Consider the following 21,625-nt stretch of genomic DNA (forward strand, 5'->3'; position numbering starts at 1 on the left):
CACATGTAAAGCAACAAAAATCGCATCCAAGTCCGTAAACCATCTAACCTATTTATGATGCCTAGTCAACATAGAAAATGAAACACTATGGCATTTTTGTGATCTCAAGAAGTCTTCATAAACCCAATATTTTGAACGAATTAATACTTAATATAGATTACTTTCCCCTCAAATGTATGTATAACTGATTCAATATATAGAATCAGCTATGGCACACAGACTTAGTTACCGCTCTCTTCTCCTTCGTTGAGTTGTCGGTGTAGGTTCTCAGACGGCCCACAAAAGAAGTGTTTACTTTTTCGATGCACCCAAAAGTTGTCGTTTTAATCAGCTTGTTGGGTAATTTTTGACGAGCCCCAAAGCAAACCGTCCGTCTGTTGAGTAAATTAGCAATTTTCAATTAATCTAATAGATAAATAGATCATGAACATGGCATTGATATTATTAAACTCGTACTGATATCCAACCATGTAGGCACGTACTATGTAAATAATAGATGTATCTACGTAAAGATGCATAGGTATCTTATAAGCAAACAAATTATCAAGGAAAACAAAAACTAGCATATGCAAGGAAGAAGAAAGGAACCATAGCAATGCCAACATAACGAGAGGTAATTTAGTAACATGAAAATTTCTACAACCATATTTTCCTCTCTCATAATAATTACATGTGGGGTCATATTCAAATTCAACAATATAGCTATCACATAAAATTTTCTCTACATGATCCACATGCATGCAAAGTTGACACTCTTTCAAAATAGTGGGAATATCATTAACTAAAGTCATGACCTCTCCAAACCCACTTTTATCAAAAACTTCATAAGATTGAACATCATCCAAATATGTGGGATCTAAAGTTTACACTCTTTCAAACCCACTTTCAATAGTATTTCAAACATTATTATCAATCTCATGTTCATGATGGGGCTTAAACAAATTTTCAAGATCATAAGAAGAATCACCCCAATCATGATCATTACAACAAGTAGTGGACATAGCAAAACTAGCATCCCCAAGCTTAGGGTTTTGCATATTATTAGCACAATTGACATTCATAGAATTTATAATAACATCATTGCAATCATGCGTTTTATTTAAGGATCTATCGTAAATCACTTCATAAAGTACTTCATCACAATTTTCAGATTCACGAATTTCAAGCAAAACGTCATAAAGATAATCTAGTGCACAAAATTCACTAGCAATTGGTTCATCATAATTGGATCTCTTAAAAAGATTGTCAAGCGGGTGAGGATCCATAAATCTTAGGTTCTCTGATTTGCAATAAATACACAATTATTCCAACCAAATGAGCAAACGAGTCAAATAAGACATCAAGGCAAACGAAAATATGAACGGAAGAAGGACGAAGAAAAGGCAAATCTTTTCGAAAATCATTTTATAAGTGGGGGAGAGGAAAACGAGAGGTGAATGGCAAATAATGTAATGCCAGGGATGAGAGTTTATGATGGATACTTGGTATGTCTTGGCTTGGTGTAGATCTCCCCGGCAACGGCGCCAGAAATTCTTCCTGCTACCTCTTGAGCTTGCGTTGGTTTTTCCCTTGAAGAGGAAAGGGTGATGGAACAAAGTAGAGTAAGTATTTCCCTCAGCTTTTGAGAACTAAGGTATCAATTCAGTAGGAGATAACGCACAAGCCACCGAATACCTGCACAAACAAACACCAACTTGCACCCAACGCGACAAAGGGTTGTCAATACCTTCACGGTTATTTGCAAAGTGAGATCTGATATAGATGGATAAACGGTAAAGTAATATTTTTGGTTTATAGATCGGAAAGTAAAAGATTGCAAAGAAAGTAAATAGGAAACTAAAATTGTAGATCGGAAACTTATATTATGGAAAATAGACCCGGGGGCCATAGATTTCACTAGAGGCTTCTCTCAAGATAGAAAATATTATGGTGGGTGAACAAATTACTACCAAGCAATTGATAGAAAAGCGCAAAGTTATGACGATATCGAGGCAATGATCATGAATATAGGCATCACGTCCGTGTCAAGTAGACTGAAAACGATTCTGCATCTACTACTATTACTCCACACATCGACCGACTCCTGCCTGCATCTAGAGTATTAAGTTCATGAAGAACAGAGTAACGCATTAAGTAAGATGACATGATGTAGCGGAATTAACTCAAGCAATATGATGAAAACCCCATCTTGTTATCCTCGATGGCAACAATACAATATGTGTCGGTTCCCCTTCTGTCACTAGGATCGAGCACCGCAAGATTGAACCCAAAGCTAAGCACTTCTCCCAGTGCAAGAAAAACTAATCTAGTTGGCCAAACCAAACCGATAGTTCGAAGAGACTTGTAAAGATATCAAAACATGCATTAAAGAATTCAGAGAAGATTCAAATAATATTCATAGATAAGTTGATCATAAATCCACAATTCATCGGATCTCGGCAAACAAACCGCAAAAGAGTATTACATCGAATAGATCTCCAAGAACATCGAGGAGAACATGGTATTGAGAATAAAAAGAGAGAAGAAGCCATCTAGATACTGATACGTCTCTAACGTATCTATAATTTTTGATTGTTCCATGCTGTTATATTATCAATCTTGGATGTTTTATAATCATTTTATATCATTATTTGGTACTAACATATTGAAAAAGTGCCAAGTGCCAGTTGTTGTTTTCTACATGTTTTTACATCACAGGAAATCAATACCAAACGGAGTCCAAATACAGCGAAACTTTTTGGAGATATTTTTGGACCAGAAGACAACCAATGGGCCAAAGAAGCACCTGGGGGTGCTTCAAGGGGAGCACAACCCATCAGGGCACGCCAGGAGACCCAGGCGCGCCCTGGTGGGTTGTGCCCACCTCGGGTGCCCCCCGAACCGCCTCTTTGCTCTATAAATATCTCAATATTCCAGAAACCCTAGGGGAGTCGACAAAAATCAATTCCAGCCGCCGCAGAGTCCAGAACCACCAGATCCAATCTAGACACCATCATGGAGGGGTCCACCAGTTCCATTGGTGCCTCTCCGATGATGCGTGAGTAGTTCTTTGTAGACCTTCGGGTCTGTAGTTAGTAGCTAGATGGCTTCCTCTCTCTTGTTTGATTCTCAATACAATGGTCTCTTGGATATCCATATGATGTAACTCTTTTTGTGGTGTGTTTGTTGGGATCAGATGAAGTTTGAGTTTATGATCAAATCTATCTTTTTATCCATGAAAGTTATTTGAATCTTCTTTGATCTCTTATTTGCATGATTGCTTATAGCCTCGTATTTCTTCTCCGATATTTGGGTTTTGTTTGCCCAACTTGATCTATTTATCTTACAATGGGAAGAGGTGCCTTGTAGTCGTTCGATCTTACGGTGCTTGATCCCAGTGACAGAAGGGGAACCAACACGTATGTATCGTTGCTACTAAGGGTAAAACGATGGGGTCTATCTCTACATAGATAGATCTTGTCTACATCATGTCATTGTTTGTATCGCATTACTCTGTTTCCCCCTGAACTTAATACACTAGATGCATGCTGGATAACGGCCGATGTGTGGAGTAATAGTAGTAGATGCAGGCATGAGTCGGTCTACTAATCTTGGACGTGATGCTTATATAATGATTATTGCCTGGATATCGTCATGATTATTTGAATTTCTATCAATTTCCCAACACTAATTTGTTTACCTTTGCTATTTTTCTCGAGAGAAGCCACTAGTGAAACCTACGGCCCCCCAGTCTCTTCTTTAACATATTTGCCTTTGCGATCTATTTTCCTTTGCTTTTATTTTCAGATCTATTAAACCAAAAATACAAAAATACCTTGCTCCAATTTATTCTTATTTATTTTATTTGGCGTTCGATCTATCAATCTACTACAATTTATTCACGTCCGTTTTGCCAATTTCTGGCACCGTTACCCGAAAGGGATTGACAACCCCTTTAATACGTCGGGTTGCGAGTAGTTGTTATTTGTGTGCAGGCGCCACTTACGTGTTGTTGCTTGGTTCTCCTACTAGTTCGATAACCTGGATCTCATCACCGAGGGAAATACCTACCTTTGCTGTGCTGCATCATCCCTTCCTCTTTGGGGAAATACCGACATAGCTACAAGCCACATCAAAAGGAACTTCTGGTGCCGTTGCCGGGGAGGATCTTCAACATATACCAGGTTCCTAATCACAAATCTCATATCCTCGCAATTTACATTATTTGTCATTTGCCTCTCGATTTCCTCTCCCCCACTTCACAAAATTTGCCATTTTATTCACCCCTCTTTTTCGTTCGCCGTTTTCTTGCCAGATCTGTTTTTTGAGTGCAATCTTGTTGTGTAGTCATCATGACTCAAGAGAACACTAAGTTGTGTGATTTCTCAAATACCAACAACAATGATTTTATTGGCACTCCGATTTCTCCTCCTGCCACTAGTGTGGAGTCTTGTGATATTAATATTGCTTTGCTGAATCTTGTTATGAAAGATCAATTTTCCGGTACTCCTAATGAGGATGTCGCGTCCCATCTTAATACCTTCATGGAATTATGCGATATGCAAAAGAAAAAAGATGTGGACAATGATGTTGTGAAGATGAAATTATTTCCATTTTCTTTGCGTGATTCTGCAAAAATTTGGTTTTCTTCTTTGCCTCGCAATAGTATCGATTCTTGGAATAAGTGCAAAGATGCTTTTATCACTAAGTATTTTCGGCCTACAAGAATTATTTCCCTTAGAACCCAGATCATGAATTTCAAGCAACTTGAACATGAGCATGTTGGACAATCTTGGTAAAGGATGAAAATGATCCTAAGGAATTGCCCAACTCATGGGTTAAATCTTTGGATGATCATACAATTTTTTTTATGCGGGATTGAATTTTGTTTCTTGTAATCTTTTAGATTCCGCCACAGGTGGTACTTCTATGGAAATTACTTTGGGTGAAGCTACCAAATTTCTTGATAATATCATGGCAAATTATTCGCAATGGCATACTGAAAGAGCTCCTACTATAGGAAAAAGTTAATTCGGTTGAAGAAATTTCTTCTTTGAGTGAAAAATTTGATGCTCTTATGAAATTGGTTGCTAGTAAAAGTGCTCCTGTTGATTTCAATGATATGCCTTTGTCTACTTTGATTGAGCAAACTAGTGATACCGTAGATTTATCTCTCGAAATAATTTCAACAATAATGCTTATAGAGGTAATAATCCTAGGACTTTTCCTATTAATTCCTCTAATAATTATGGTAATTCCTAGGGAAATCCTTCTTATGATAATAATAGGAACACCTATGATCTTGAGAATAATATTAAAGAATTTATCAACACGCAAAAGGTTTTCAACACTACCATAGAAGAAAAGTTGAATAAGATTGATGATTTGTCTAGAAGCATTGATAGAATTGCTCATGATGTAGAAAATATCAAGACGAAAATTTTTGTGCCTAAAGTTGAGGAATCAATTAAAGCTATTTATGTTTCTATGGATGAAAGTAAGAAAAGAACCGCTATGCTTAGAGCTAAAAGAGAATTTTTAGAAAAAGCATATTCTAGTGATTGCTTTCATAAAAATGCTGAATATCTTAAACTGATTGGTGTTTCTTCTATTGATTCCTTGTTTAGGAAAATTAATATTGATGAAAAAGGGACTAGAGAAGAGTCAACTCTAGTTAGAAGGTGTCCCGATAATTCGGAGGGTGAAAATCTTGTTGAGAAAATTGATAAAAGTGGGTTTGAAGAGATCAAAACTTTAACTAGTGATGTGCCCACTCTTTTGGATTACAAGGACTTTAATTACGATAGTTGCTCTTTGATTGACTGTATTTCTTTGTTGCAATTCATGATAAATTCACCCCATGCTGATGAATAGTATAAAACTTTTACTAAACATATTGTTGATGCTATGATGAAATCTTTAGAAGAAAAGTTGGAATTAGAAGTTTCAATTCCTAGAAAATTACATGATGAATGAGAACATATTATCAAAGTCAAGATTAAAAATTATGAGTGCTTTGCTTTGTGTGACTTGGGTGCTAGTGTTTCTACAATTCCTAAATCTTTATGTGATGTGCTTGGTCTTACCGATATTGAATCTTGTTCTTTGAATTTGCACTTGGCAGATTCTACTATTAAAAAACATATGGGAAGAATTACTGATGTTCTTATTCTTGCAAATAGGAATTATGTGCCCATAGATTTTATTGTTCTTGATATTGATTGCAATCCGTCTTGTCCAATTATTCTTGGTAGACCGTTTTAACGCACTATCGATGCCGTGATTGATATGAAAGAAGGCAATATTAAGTTCCAATTTCCTTTGAGAAAGGGTATGGAACACTTCCCTAGAACAAGAATCAGGCCACCATATGAATCAATCATGAGGGCATCTTATGGATCTCGAAACAAAGATGACAAAACTTAGTTCCTTGCTTTATGCCTAGCTAAGGGCGTAAAATTATAGCGCCTGTTGGGAGGCAACCAAATGAATAAAATTTCTTTTTTGCTTTTTGCTTTCTCTTCTTGAGTGTTTGCACAATTATGCTACTGTTATGATTGTGTTGGGGAACGTAGTAATTTCAAAAAAAATCCTATGCACATGCAAGATCATGGTGATGCATAGCAACGAGAGGGGAGAGTATCGTCTATGTACCCTCGTAGACCGGAAGCGTTATGACAACGCGGTTGATGTAGTCATACGTCTTCACGATCGACTGATCTAGCACTGAAGGTACGACACCTTCGCGATCTGCACACATTCAGCTCGGTGACGTCCCGCGAACTCACGATCCAGTAGAGCTTCGTGGGAGAGTTTTGTCAGCACGCGGCGTGATGACGGTGATGATGATGCTACTGGAATAGGGCTTCGCCTAAGCACCGCTACGATATAACCGAGGTGGATTATGGTGGAGGGGGGCACCGCACACGGCTAAAAGATCAATGATCAACTTGTGTATCTATGGGGTGCCCCCTCCCCCATGTATAAAGAGTGGAGGAGGGGGAGGGTCGGCCCTCTCTATGGCGCGCCCTAGGGGAGTCCTACACCCTCCGGGAGTAGGATTCCCCCTTCCAAGTAGGAGTAGGAGAGGAAGGAAGAAGGAGAGAGGGAGGAAGGAAGAAGGATAGAGGGAGGAAGGAAAGGGGGCCCGGCCCCCCTCCCAATTCGGATTGGGCTTGGAGGCGCGCCTCCCTCTTTTCCCTTCCCTCTCCTCTATTCCACTAAGGCCCAATAAGGCCCATATACTCCCCGGGGGGTTCCGGTAACCTTCCGGTACTCCGGAAAAATGCCCGAACAACTTGGAAGCATTCTGATGTCCAAATATAGGATTCCAATATATCGATCGTTATGTCTTGACCATTATGAGACTCCTCGTCATGTCCGTGATCAAATCCGGGACTCCAAACTACCTTCGGTACATCAAAACACATAAACTCATAATACCGATCGTCACCGAACGTTAAGCGTGCAGACCCTACGGGTTCGAGAACTATGTAGACATGACCGAGACATCTCTCCGGTCAATAACTAATAGCACAACCTGGATGCTCATATTGGCTCCTACATATTCTACGAAGATCTTTATCGGTCAAACCGCATAACGGTATAGGTTGTTCCCTTTGTCACCGGTATGTTACTTGCCCGAGATTCGATCGTCGGTATCTCAATACCTAGTTCAATCTCGTCACCGGCAAGTCTCTTTACTCGTTCTGTAATGCTACATCATGTAACTAACTCATTAGCTACATTGCTTGCAAGGCTTATTGTGATGTACATTACCGAGAGGGCCCAGAGATACCTCTCCGACAGTCGAAGTGACAAATCCTAATCTTGATCCATGCCAACTCAACAAACACCATCGGAGACACCTGTAGAGCACCTTTATAATCACCCAGTTATGTTGTGACGTTTGGTAGCACACAAAGTGTTCTTCCGATATTCGGGAGTTTCATGATCTCATAGTCATAGGAACATGTATAGTTATGGAGAAAGCAATATCAACAAACTAAACGATCATCGTGCCAAGCTAACGGATGGGTCAAGTCAATCACATCATTCTCTAATGATGTGATCCCGTTAATCAAATGACAACTGATGTCTATGGTTAGGAAACATAACCATCATTGATTCAACGAACTAGTCAAGTAGAGGCAAACTAGTGACACTCTGTTTGTCTATGTATTCACACATGTACTAAGTTTCTGGTTAATAAAATTCTAGCATGAATAATAAACATTTATCATGATATAAGGAAATATAAATAACAACTTTATTATTGCCTCTAGGGCATATTTCCTTCAGTCTCCCACTTGCACTAGAGTCAATAATCTAGATTACATTGCAATGATTCTAACACCCATGGAGTCTTGGTGCTGATCATGTTTTGCTCGTGAGAGATGCTTAGTCAACGGGTCTGCAACATTCAGATCCGTATGTATCTTGCAAATCTCTATGTCTCCTCCTTGACTTGATCATGGATGGAATTGAATCTTGATGTGCTTGGTTCTCTTGTGAAATTTGGATTCCTTTGGGAAGGCAATTGCTCCAGTATTGTCACAAAAGATTTTCCTTGGACCCAATGCACTAGGTATGACACCTAGATCGGATATGAACTCCTTCATCCAGACTCCTTCATTTGCTGCTTCTAAAGCAGCTATGTATTCTGCTTCACACGTAGATCCCGCCACGGCGCTCTGCTTGGAACTGCACCAACTGACAGCTCCTCCATTTAATAAAAACATGTATCCGGTCTGTGACTTAGAGTCATCCGAATCAGTGTTAAAGCTTGCATCGACGTAACCGTTTATGACGAGCTCTTTGTCACCTCCATATACGAAAAACATAACCTTAGTCCTTTTCAGGTATTTCAGGATGTTCTTGACCGCTGTCCAGTGATCCACTCCTGGATTACTTTGGTACCTCACTGCTAAAATTATAGCAAGGCACACATCAGTTCTGGTACACAACATTGCATACATGATAGAGCCTATGGCTGAAGAATAGGGAACACCTCTCATTTTCTCTCTATCTTCTGCAGTGGTCGGGCATTGAGTCTGACTCAACTTCACACCTTGTAATATAGGCAAGAACCCTTTCTTTGCCTGATCCATTTTGAACTTCTTCAAAACTTTATCAAGGTATGTGCTTTTTGAAAGTCCAATTAAGCGTCTTGATCTATCTCTATAGATCTTGATGCCCAATATATAAGCAGCTTCACCGAGGTCTTTCATTGAAAAAATTCTTATTCAAGTATCCTTTTATGCTATTCAAAAATTCAGTATCATTTCCGATTAATAATATGTCATCTACATATAATATCATAAATGCTACGGAGCTCCCACTCATTTTCTTGTAAATACATGCTTCTCCAAAAGTCTGTATAAAACCATATGCTTTGATCACACTATCAAAGTGTATATTCCAACTCCGAGAGGCTTGCACCAGTCCATAAATGGATCATTGGAGCTTGCACACTTTGTTAGCACCTTTTGGATCGACAAAACCTTCTGGTTGCATCATATACAACTCTTCTTTAAGATATCCATTAAGGAATGCACTTTTGACATCCATTTGCCAAATTTCATAATCATAACATGCGGGAATTGCTAACATGATTCAGACGGACTTAAGCATCGCTACAGCTGAGAAGGTCTCATCGTAGTCAACTCCTTGAACTTGTCAAAAACCTTTCGCAACAAGTCGAGCTTTGTAGACAGTAACAATACCGCGATCGTCAGTCTTCTTCTTGAAGATCTTTATTCTCTATGGCCTGCCGATCATCGGGCAAGTCAACCAAAGTCCATAATTTGTTCTCATACATGGATCCCATCTCAGATTTCATGGCTTCAAGCCATTTTACGGAATCTGGGCTCATCATCACTTCCTCATAGTTCGTAGGTTCATCATGGTCAAGTAACATGACTTCTAGAACAGGATTACCGTACCACTCTGGTGCGGATCTTACTCTGGTTGACCTACGAGGTTTGTTAGTAACTTGATCAGAAGTTTCATGATCATCATCATGAGCTTCATCACTTACTGGTGTAGGAATCACTGGAACTGATTTCAGTGATGAACTACTTTCCAATAAGGGAGAAGGTACAATTACCTCGTCAAGTTCTACTTTCCTCCCACTCACTTCTTTCGAAAGAAACTCCTTCTCTAGAAAGGATTCATTCTTAGCAACGAATATCTTGCCATCGGATCTGTGATAGGAGGTGTACCCAACAGTCTCCTTTGGGTATCCTATTAATACACATTTCTTCGATTTGGGTTCGAGCTTTATCAGGTTGAAGCTTTTTCACATAAGCATCGCAGCCCCAAACTTTAAGAAATGACAACTTGGGTTTCTTGCCAAACCACATTTCATAAGGTGTCATCTCAACGGATTTAGATGGTGCCCTATTTAACGTGAATGCAACTGTCTCTAAAGTGTAACCCCAAAACGATAGCGGTAAATCAGTGAGAGACATCATAGATCGCACCATATCTAGTAAACTACGATTATGACGTTCGGACACACCATTACGCTGTGGTGTTCCAGGTGGCGTGAGTTGTGAAACTATTCCGCATTGTTTCAAATGAAGTCCAAACTCATAACTCAAATATTCGCCTCCACGATCAGATCGTAGAAACTTGATTTTCTTGTTACGATGATTTTCCACTTCACTCTGAAATTCTTTGAACTTTTCAAATGTTTCAGACTTATGTTTCATTAAGTAGATATACCCATATCTGCTCAAATCATCTATGAAGTTGAGAAAATAACGATATCCGCCGCGAGCTTCAATGTTCATTGGACCACATACATCAGTATGTATGATTTCCAATAACTCTGTTGCTCGCTCCATTGTTCCGGAGAACGGAGTTTTAGTCATCTTGCCCTCGAGGCATGGTTCGCAAGTACCAAGTGATTCATAATCAAGTGATTCTAGAAGTCCATCAGAATGGAGTTTCTTCATGCGCTTTACACCAATATGACCTAAACGGCAGTGCCACAAATAAGTTGCACTATCATTATCAACTCTGCATCTTTTGGCTTCAATACTATGAACATGTGTATCACTACTATCAAGATTTAGTAAAAATAGACCACTCATCAGGGGTGCATGACCATAAAATATATTACTCATATAAATAGAACAACCATTATTCTTTGATTTAAATGAATAACCATCTCGCATCAAACAAGATCCAGATATAATGTTTATGCTCAACGCTAGCACCAAATAACAATTACTTATGTCTAATACTAATCCTGAAGGTAGATGTAGAGGTAGCGTGCTGATACATCTCCAACGTATCTACTTTTCCAAACACTTTTGCCCTTGTTTTGGACTCTAACTTGCATGATTTGAATGGAACTAACCCAGGCTGATGCTGTTTTCAGTAGAATTACCATGGTGTTATTTATGTGCAGGAGCAAACGTTCTCGGAATGACCTAAAACTTCACGGAGCCACTTTTCAGAAAATAAGAAAAATACCTGCAAAAGATGAAGGCCAGGGGCCCACCACCTCTCCACGAGGGTGGGGGACGCGCCCCCTACCTCGTGGGCCCCCTGTTGCCTCTTCGACTCCAACTCCAACTCCATATATTGAGTTTCGGGGAGAAAAAAATCAGGGAGAAGAAATCATCGCGTTTTACGATACGGAGCCGCCGCCAAGCCCTAAAACCTCTCAGGAGGGCTGATCTGGAGTCCGTTCGGGGCTCCGGAGAGGGGAATCCGTCACCATCGTCATCATCAACCATCCTCCATCACCAATTTCATGATGCTCACCGCCGTGCGTGAGTAATTCCATCGTAGGCTTGCTGGACGGTGATGGGTTGGATGGGATCTATCATATAATCGAGTTAGTTTTGTTAGGGTTTGATCCCTAGTATCCACTATGTTCTGAGATTGATGTTGCTATGACTTTGCTATGCTTAATGCTTGTCACTAGTGCCCGAGTGCCATGATTTCAGATCTGAACCTATTATGTTTTCATCAATATATGAGTGTTCTTGATCCTATCTTGCAAGTCTATAGTCACCTATTATGTGTTATGATCCGTTAACCCCGAAGTGACAATAATCGGGATACTTACCGGTGATGACCGTAGTTTGAGGAGTTCATGTATTCACTATGTGTTAATGCTTTGTTCCGGTTCTCTATTAAAAGGAGGCCTTAATATCCCTTAGTTTTCGTAAGTACCCCGCTGCCACGGGAGGGGAGGACACAAGATGGCATGCAAGTTCTTTTCCATAAGCACGTATGACTATGTTCGGAATACATGCCTACATTATATCAATGAACTGGAGCTAGTTCTATGTCACCCTAGGTTATGACTGTTACATGATGAACCGCATCCGGCATAATTCTCCATCACCGATCCTGTGCCTACGAGCTTTCCATATATTGTTCTTCGCTTATTTACTTTCCCGTTGCAATTGCTATCATCATTACAAAATACAAAAAACATTGCTTTTACTACTGTTACCTTTTGCTATCGTTACCACTACTATCATATTACTTTGCTACTAAACACTTTGCTGCAGATATTAAGTTTCTAGGTGTGGTTGAATTGACAACTCAGCTGCTAATACTTGAGAGTATTCTTTGGCTCCCCTTGTGTCGAATCAATAAATTTGGGTTGGATACTTTACCCTCGAAAACTGTTGCGATCCCCTATACTTGTGGGTTATCACGTGCCGACGGTGATCACATCGACTTTGGAACCATTTCCCACGCGCATCGTCACCTCGTCCTTAGCCAATCTTCGCATAATCCGTAGCCCCTGTTTCGAGTTGCAAATGTTAGCAACTGAACCAGTATCAAATACCCAGGCACTACTGCGAGCAATAGTAAGGTACACATCAATAACATGTATATCAAATATACCTTTCACTTTGCCATCCTTCTTCTCTGCCAAATACTTGGGGCAGTTCCGCTTCTAGTGACCAGTTCCTTTGCAGTAGATGCACTCAGTCTCAGGCTTAGGTCCAGACTTGGGTTTCTTCACTTGAGAAGCAACTGGCTTGCTGTTCTTCTTGAAGTTCCCCTTCTTCCCTTTACCCTTTTTCTTGAAACAGGTGGTCTTGTTGACCATCAACACTTGATGCTCCTTCTTGATTTCTACCTTCGCAGCCTTTAGCATTGCGAAGAGCTCGGGAATCGTCTTATCCATCCCTTGCATATTATAGTTCATCACGAAGCTCTTGTAGCTTGGTGGTAGTGATTGAAGAACTAAGTCAATGACACTATCATCAGGAAGATTAATTCCCAATTGAGTCAAGTGGTTGTGGTACCCAGACATTCTGAGTATATGTTCACTGACAGAACTATTCTCCTCCATCTTGCAGTTGTAAAACTTATTGGAGACTTCATATCTCTCAATCCGGGCATTTGCTTGAAATATTAACTTCAACTCCTGGAACATCTCATATGCTCCATGACGTTCGAAACGTCGTTGAAGTCCCGGTTCTAAGCCGTGAAGCATGGCACACTGAGCTATCGAGTAGTCATCAGCTTTGCTCTGCCAGGTGTTCATAACATCTGGCATTGCTCCTGCAGCGGGTTTGTCACCTAGCGGTGCTTCTAGGACATAATTCTTTTGTGCAGCAATGAGGATAATCCTCTAGTTACGGACCCAGTCCGTGTAATTGCTACCATCATCTTTCAACTTAGCTTTCTCTAGGAACGCATTAAAATTCAACGGAAAAACATCACGGGCCATCTATCTACAACAACATAGACATGCAAAATACTATTAGGTACTAAGTTCATGATAAATTAAAGTTCAATTAATCAAATTACTTAAGAACTCCCACTTAGATAGACATCTCTATAATCATCTAACTGATCACGTGATCCATATCAACTAAACCATGACCGATCATCACGTGAGATGGAGTAGTTTTCAATGGTGAACATCACTATGTTGATCATATCTACTATATGATTCACGCTCAACCTTTCGGTCTCTAGTGTTCCGAGGCCATATCTGCATATGCTAAGCTCATCAAGTTTAACCCGAGTATTCTGCATGTGCAAAACTGGCTTGCACCCGTTGTATGTGAACATAGAGCTTATCACACCCGATCATCACGTGATGTCTCGGCACGACAAACTGTAGCAATAGTGCATACTCAGGGAGAACACTTATACCTTGAAATTTAGTGAGAGATCATCTTATAATGCTACCAGCGAACTAAGCAAAATAAGATGCATAAAGGATAAACATCACATGCAATCAATATAAGTGATATGATATGGCCATCATCATCTTGTGCCTTTGATCTCCATCTCCAAAGCACCGTCATGATCACCATCGTCACCGGCTTGACACCTTGATCTCCATCAAAGCATCATTATCGTCTCGCCAACTATTGCCTCTATGACTATCGCTACCACTTAGTGATAAAGTAAAGCAATTACATGGCGATTGCATTTCATACAATAAAGCGACAACCATATGGCTCCTGCCAGTTGTCGATACCTATGTTACAAAACATGATCATCTCATGCAATCAAATTTAGCATCATGTCTTGACCATATCACATCACAACATGCCCTGCAAAAACAAGTTAGACGTCCTCTACTTTGTTGTTGCAAGTTTTACGTGGCTGCTACGGGTTGAGCAAGAACCGTTCTTACCTACGCATCAAAAACCACAACGCGGTATAGTGATTGCTTTTTGATCTTCAGAAAGAACCATGTTTATTGAATCCGATTCAACTAAAGCTGGAGAAACAGACACCCACTAGCCACCTGTGTGCGAAGCACGTCGGTAGAACCAGTCTCGTGTAAGCGTATGCGTAATGTCGGTCTGGGCCGCTTCATCCAACAATGCCGCTGAATCAAGAATCAACTAGTGACGGCAAGCAATATGCATATACCCACGCCCACAACTCCTTTGTGTTCTACTTGTGCATATAACATCTATGCATAAACCTGGCTCGGATGCCACTGTTGGGGAACGCAACAATTTCAAAAAAATTCCTACGCACACGCAAGATCATGGTGATGCATAGCAATGAGAGGGGAGAGTATCATCTACGTACCCTCGTAGACCGCAAGCAAAAGCGTTATGACTACGCGGTTGATGTAGTCGTACGTCTTCACGATCGACCGATCTAGCACCGAAGGTATGACACCTCCGCGATCTGCACACTCGGTGATGTCCCGCGAACTCACGATACAGTAGAGATTCATGGGAGAGTTTCGTTAGCACGACGACATGGTGACGGTGATGATGATGCTAGAGGAACAGGGCTTCGCCTAAGCACCGCTATGATATAACCAATGTGGATTATGGTGGAGGGGGGCACCGCACACGGCTAAAAGATCAATGATCAACTTGGGTGTCTATGGGGGTGCCCCCTCCCCCGTATATAAAGGAGTGGAGGAGGGGGAGGGCCGGCCCTCTCTATGGCGCGCCCTAGGGGAGTCCTACTCCCTCCGGGAGTAGGATTTCCCCCCCTTCCAAGTAGGAGTAGGAGAGGAAGGAAGGAGGAGAGAGGGAGGAAGTAAAGGGGGGCCGGCCCCCCTCCCAATTCGTATTGGGCTTGGGGTCGTGCCTCCCTCTTTTACCTTCCCTCTCCTCTATTCCACTAAGGCCCAATAAGGCCCATATACTCCCCGGGGGGGTCCGGTAACCTCCCGGTACTCCGGAAAAATGCCTGAACCACTCTGAACCATTCCAATGTCCAAATATAGGCTTACAATATATAGATATTTATGTATCGACCATTACGAGACTCCTCGTCATGTTCGTGATCAAATCTGGGACTCCCAACTACCTTAGGTACATAAAAGCACATAAACTCATAATACCGATCGTCGCCGAACGTTAAGCGTGCGGACCCTATGGTTCGAGAACTATGTAGACATGATCGAGACATGTCTTCGGTCAATAACCAATAGCGAAACCTGGATGCTCATATTGGCTCCTACATATTCTACAAAGATCTTTATCGGTTGAACCGCGTAACGGTATACGTTGTTCCCTTTGTCATCGGTATGTTACCTGCCCGAGATTCGATCATCGGTATCTTAATACCTAGTTCTGCTTGCAAGGTTTATTGTGATGACATTACCGAGAGGGCCCAAAGATACCTCTCCGACAATCGGAGTGACAAATCCTAATCTTGATCCATGCCAACTCAACAAACACCATCAGAGACACCTGTAGAGCACCTTTATAATAACCCAGTTATGTTGTGACGTTTGGTAGCACACAAAGTGTTCTTCCGGTATTCAGGAGTTGCATGGTCTGATAGTCATAGGAACATGTATAGTTATGGAGAAAGCAATAGCAACAAACTAAACGATCATCGTGCTAAGCTAACAGATGGGTCAAGTCAATCACATCATTCTCTAATGATGTGATCCTATTAATCAAATGACAACTCATGTCTATGGTTAGGAAACATAACCATTATTGATTCAATGAGCTAGTCAAGTAGAGGCAAACTAGTGACACTCTGTTTGTCTATGTATTCACACATGTACTAAGATTCCGGTTTATACAATTCTAGCATGAATAATAAACATTTATCATGATATCAGGAAATATAAATAACAACTTTATTATTGCCTCTAGGGCATATCTCTTTCAGATTGTGTTTTTTGTTTTAATTAGTGTTTGTGCCAAGTAAATCCTTTAGGATCTTCTTGGGTGATAGTTGTTTGATCTTGCTGAAAAAACAGTAACTTTTGTGCTCATGAATTTTTTTTCTCATTTTTAACCAGGGCGCGATAAAATACCAATTGTTTTTGCAGAAGATTAATATACGAATTTCTCAGGTTTTCCTAATTTCTCAAGATTTTTGGAGTTTCATAAGTACTCGAAATTTTTAGATTGCTACAGACTGTTCTGTTTTTGACAGATTTTGTTTTCTTTGCATTGTGTGATTGTTTTGATGGCTCTATGGTTTCCTTTGATGAGTTTTTGCCATAGAAAAGTTGGAATACAGTAGATATAATTCAAGAACAAAATATAAATTGGTTTTCTACAATACTTATAGTAGTGATTTTCTTTCTTATACTAATAGATCTCACGAAGATTTTTTTGGAGTTTTGTGTGATTGAAGTTTACAAGTTTTGGGTTGTCTTACGATGGATGAAGGAATAAGGAGTAAGAAGAGCCTAAGCTTGGGGATGCCCCGGCATCCCAAGCTATTATCCAAAAGAGAGCAAGCAACTAAGCTTGTGGATGCCCCGAGTGGCATCCCCTCTTTCTTCTAACGACCATCGGTATTTTACCCGAAGCTATATTTTTATTCGTCACATACTATGTGTTTTGCTTGGAGCATCTTGTATGATATGAGTGTTTGCTTGTTTTATTTTCTGTTTTAAGTCTTGATCCCTTGCTGGACACACCTATTTGAGAGCCGAAATTATGCCATGACTTGTTAGAATTGCTCTCTATGCTTCACTTAAATTTTTATGAGCTATGGATTTGCTCTAGTGCTTCACTTATATCTTTTTGAGCACGGTGTGATTTAGTATTTTTGAAGAAATGCTCTCTTGATTCACTTAGATTTATTTGAGAGTTAGTAAAATTTTCAAGAAATTCTCTCTTCCTTCAATTAAATTAATTTGAGAGAAAGAAATTTTATGCTCATGATCTTCACTTATATTTGTTTGAGCTTATCAAAAGCAACATATGAAAATTAGTTCCAAAGTGATAGATATCCAAGAAGGATATAATGAAAACTTTCATGAAGATCATTGGACAAAATAAACTTGATTCTTAGTAATAGTTTTGAGATATGATGATGTGATATGTGAGTCATCTTGATGAGTAATTATGCTTTAGTAAGAATATTGGTGTTAAGTTTTGTGATTCCCTATGCAAGCACGAAAGTCAATATGCAATTAAATTATATCCCACTTGTGGTGCATTATTCGGTGTTTATTATGCTTAATGCTCTCTTATGAGATTATTCCTTTCTTGGTTGGTCGCTTCTCAATCTTTTGCTAGCCTTCATTTTGCACTAAGTACGATCACTACTTGTGCATCCAAAAACCTTTAAACCAGTTTTGCCATATGAGTCCACTATACCTACCAATATGCGGTATTCTTTTGCCGTTCTAAGCAAATTTGTATGTGCCATATCTAATATTCAAAATAAATTTCTCCTTTGTGTGCTCATACTGCCAACAAGACGGTGAGGGGTAGCTAATATTTTCCATGCTAGATGTGTTATTCTCACGATGAGTGTTTATTCACTTGTCATTGCACGAGAGTAAGGCAAGGTATTAGGGATGCCTAGTCCCGAAATAAAAAATTAATTTAATTTATGTTGTCAAATAATAAATTCCTTGGAAAGTGTTGGTATGGAAGGCACCCGTGGATACAGTTAGCCATGGAAAGTGAAAGTATGGTGGAAAAAGGAATAAACTTTAATTTTTGTTTGGGAACCGCTTATGATATATCTAGCATGGAAAGTGTTGGGAACTCTAAGTTGATTTCGTTGGTGGGAAAAGTATGCCTCTCAAAAAAAATTTATCTCTCAATTTTCGCTTTGAGCCTTGGCACCTCTACAAATCCCTACTTCCCTCTGCGAAGGGCCTTTCTTTTACTTTATCAAATTTTTATTTTGAATTTGAGTCTCCATCTTCTCTTATAAAGCACCAACTAGGAGGCACTATGATCATACTTGAGCATTGGGTGTAGTTAATATGCGAGTGTGTTTCATGAATGGATCAATGATTGAGCATAATGGGCTAGGGATAGATTATTTTACCATTGATATTTTGAAAGACATGGTTGCTTGTTGGCATGATTGAGTATTTAAATTATCATGTCAAAACTAGACTATTGCTTTGAACAATATAAAAGTCAAAATGTCCATGCTATAAAGAAATAAATATGATATGACGTGTTAGGCAGCATTCCACATCAAAAATTCTCTTTTTAACATTTACCTACTCGAGGACGAGCAGGAATTAAGCTTGGGGATGCTGATACGTCTCCAACGTATCTATAATTTTTGATTGTTGCATGCTGTTATATTATCAATTTTGGATGTTTTATAATCATTTTATATCATTTTTTGGTACTAACCTATTGACATAGTGCCAAATGCAAGTTGCTATTTTTTGCATGTTTTTTTACATCGCAGGAAATCAATACCAAACGGAGTCCAAACGCAGCGAAACTTTTTGGAGATTTTTTTTGGACCAGAAGAGAACCAGTGGGCTGAAGAAGCACCTAGGGGGGTGCCCCGAGGGGAGCACAACCCACCAGGGCGCGCCATGAGGCCCAGGCGCACCCTGGTGGGTTGTGCCCACCTCAGGTGCCCCCCGAACCGGCTCTTTGCTCTATAAATACCCCAATATTCCAGAAACCCTAGGGGAGTCGACAAAAATAAATTCTAGCTACCGTAGAGTCCAGAACCACCATATCCAATCTAGACACCATCACAGAGGGGTTCACCACTTCCATTGGTGCCTCTTCGATGATGCGTGAGTAGTTCTTTGTAGACCTTCGGGTCCGTAGTTAGTAGCTAGATGGCTTCCTCTCTCTCGTTTGATTCTCAATACAATGGTCTCTTGAAGATCCATATGATGTAACTCTTTTTGCGATGTGTTTGTTGGGATCAGATGAACTTTGAGTTTATGATCAGATCTATCGTTTTATCCATGAAAGTTATTTGAATCTTGTTGGATCTCTTATATGCATGATTTCTTATAGCCTCGTATTTCTTCTCTGATATTTGGGTTTTGTTTGGCCAACTTGATCTATTTATGTTGCAATGGGAAGAGGTGCTTTGTAGTGGGTTCGACCTTACGGTGCTTGATCCCAGTGACAGAAGGGGAACCTGCACGTATGTATCATTGCTACTAAGGGTAAAACGATGGGGTCTATCTCTACATAGATAGATCTTGTCTACATCATGTCATCGTTCGTATTGCATTACTCCATTTCCCCATGAACTTAATACACTAGATGCATGCTAGATAGCGGTCGATGTGTGGAGTAATAGTAGTAGATGCAGGCAGGACTCGGTCTACTAATCTTGGACGTGATGCCTATATAATGATTATTGCCTGGATATCGTCATGCTTATTTGAAGTTCTATCAATTGCCCAACAGTAATTTGTTTACCCACTGTTTGGTATTTTTCTCGAGAGAAGCCACTAGTGAAACCTACGACCCCCGTGTCTCTTCTTTAATATATTTGCCTTCGCGATCTATTTGCCTTTGCTTTTTTTGATATCTATTAAACCAAAAATACAAAAATAATTGCTGCAATTTATTCTTATTTATTTTATTTGGCGTTCGATCTATCAATCTACTACAATTTATTCACATATGTTTTGCCAATTTCTGGCACCGTGACCCGAAAGGGATTGACAACCCCTTTAATACGTCGGGTTGCGAGTAGTTGTTATTTGTGTGCAGTCACCGCTTACGTGTTGTTGCTTGGTTCTCCTACTGGTTCGATAGCCTTGGTCTCATCACTGGGGAAATACCTCCCGTCGCTGTGCTGCATCATCCCTTCCTCTTTGGGGAAATACCGACGTAGCTTCAAGCCGCACTAGCTACTAGCTATGGACCCGTAGGTCTATGGTAAACTACTCACGCTTCGTCAGAGACTCAATGGTTTTGATGTAGAAGCCCTCCGTGATTGAATCCCCCTCCGGAGAGGATGCCATAAAAGGCCCCTAGATGGGATCTCACAGGTACAGAAGGTTGCGGCGGTGGAAAAGTGATTTCGTGGCTCCCCTGGAAGGTTTTGGGGTATTTGAGAATATATAGGCGGAAGAAATAGGTCGGTGGAGTCACGAGGGACCCACAAGGGTGGGGGCACGCCCTACGTCCTTGTGGTTCCCTCGTTGCTTCCCTGACGTGTACTCCAAGTTCTCTGGATGTCTTCTGGTCCAAGAAAAAATATCGTGAAAGTTTCATTCTGTTTGTACTTTGTTTGGTATTTTTTTTCTGCGAAACTCTAAATCAAGGAAAAAATAGGAATTGGCACTGGGCTCTAGGTTAATAGGTTAGTCACAAAAATAATATAAAATAGCATAGTAATGCATATAAAACGTCCAAAACAGATAATATAATAGCATGGAACAATCAAGAATTATAGATACGTTGGAGACGTATTAGTAGGCGGTGTGCCCTAGGAAGAGAATGTGATCTAATTTGGGTGGCAGTTAGGTTTGCCGATGCCTCCCATATACAGGCGCCGACGCCTCCAATATATAGGCGCAGTCGGGTAGGGGGGCGTGGATTGGGCCCACGTCCAAGTCGGCAATAGCCCATGATCCAACATCTCAGATTCGTTGTGTGTTCGTTAATGACTCAAATTAATGGCCAATGAATTATCTGTTCCTGACCTACAAAACTTAAGTGCTCGCATGACATAGGGTTGAACTTGGCTTGATCACGGAACACGACATGACACGCACACGGGCGAGACATGGCGAAGCGGGCGATGGAGGAGGAGTGTGCGAGAACAACTCCTCTTTTAAACTTCAATAGCAAGCGGAAGAGGATCCATTTTGAAGGGGTCTCAACTCTCTTTCACTTGTGATGTGGACTAAACTTTCCACCACCTTCTCATGACACCTATATGGGTCCTTAGAGTTTTTTCTTAAATTGTTGGATGCGCCTATACTTCAACACCCACATGAAGATACTCAATACTCTAA

This window comes from Triticum dicoccoides, chromosome 4A, assembly GCF_002162155.2.
Source record: "Triticum dicoccoides isolate Atlit2015 ecotype Zavitan chromosome 4A, WEW_v2.0, whole genome shotgun sequence".
In the NCBI taxonomy this organism is placed as follows: Eukaryota; Viridiplantae; Streptophyta; class Magnoliopsida; order Poales; family Poaceae; genus Triticum; species Triticum dicoccoides.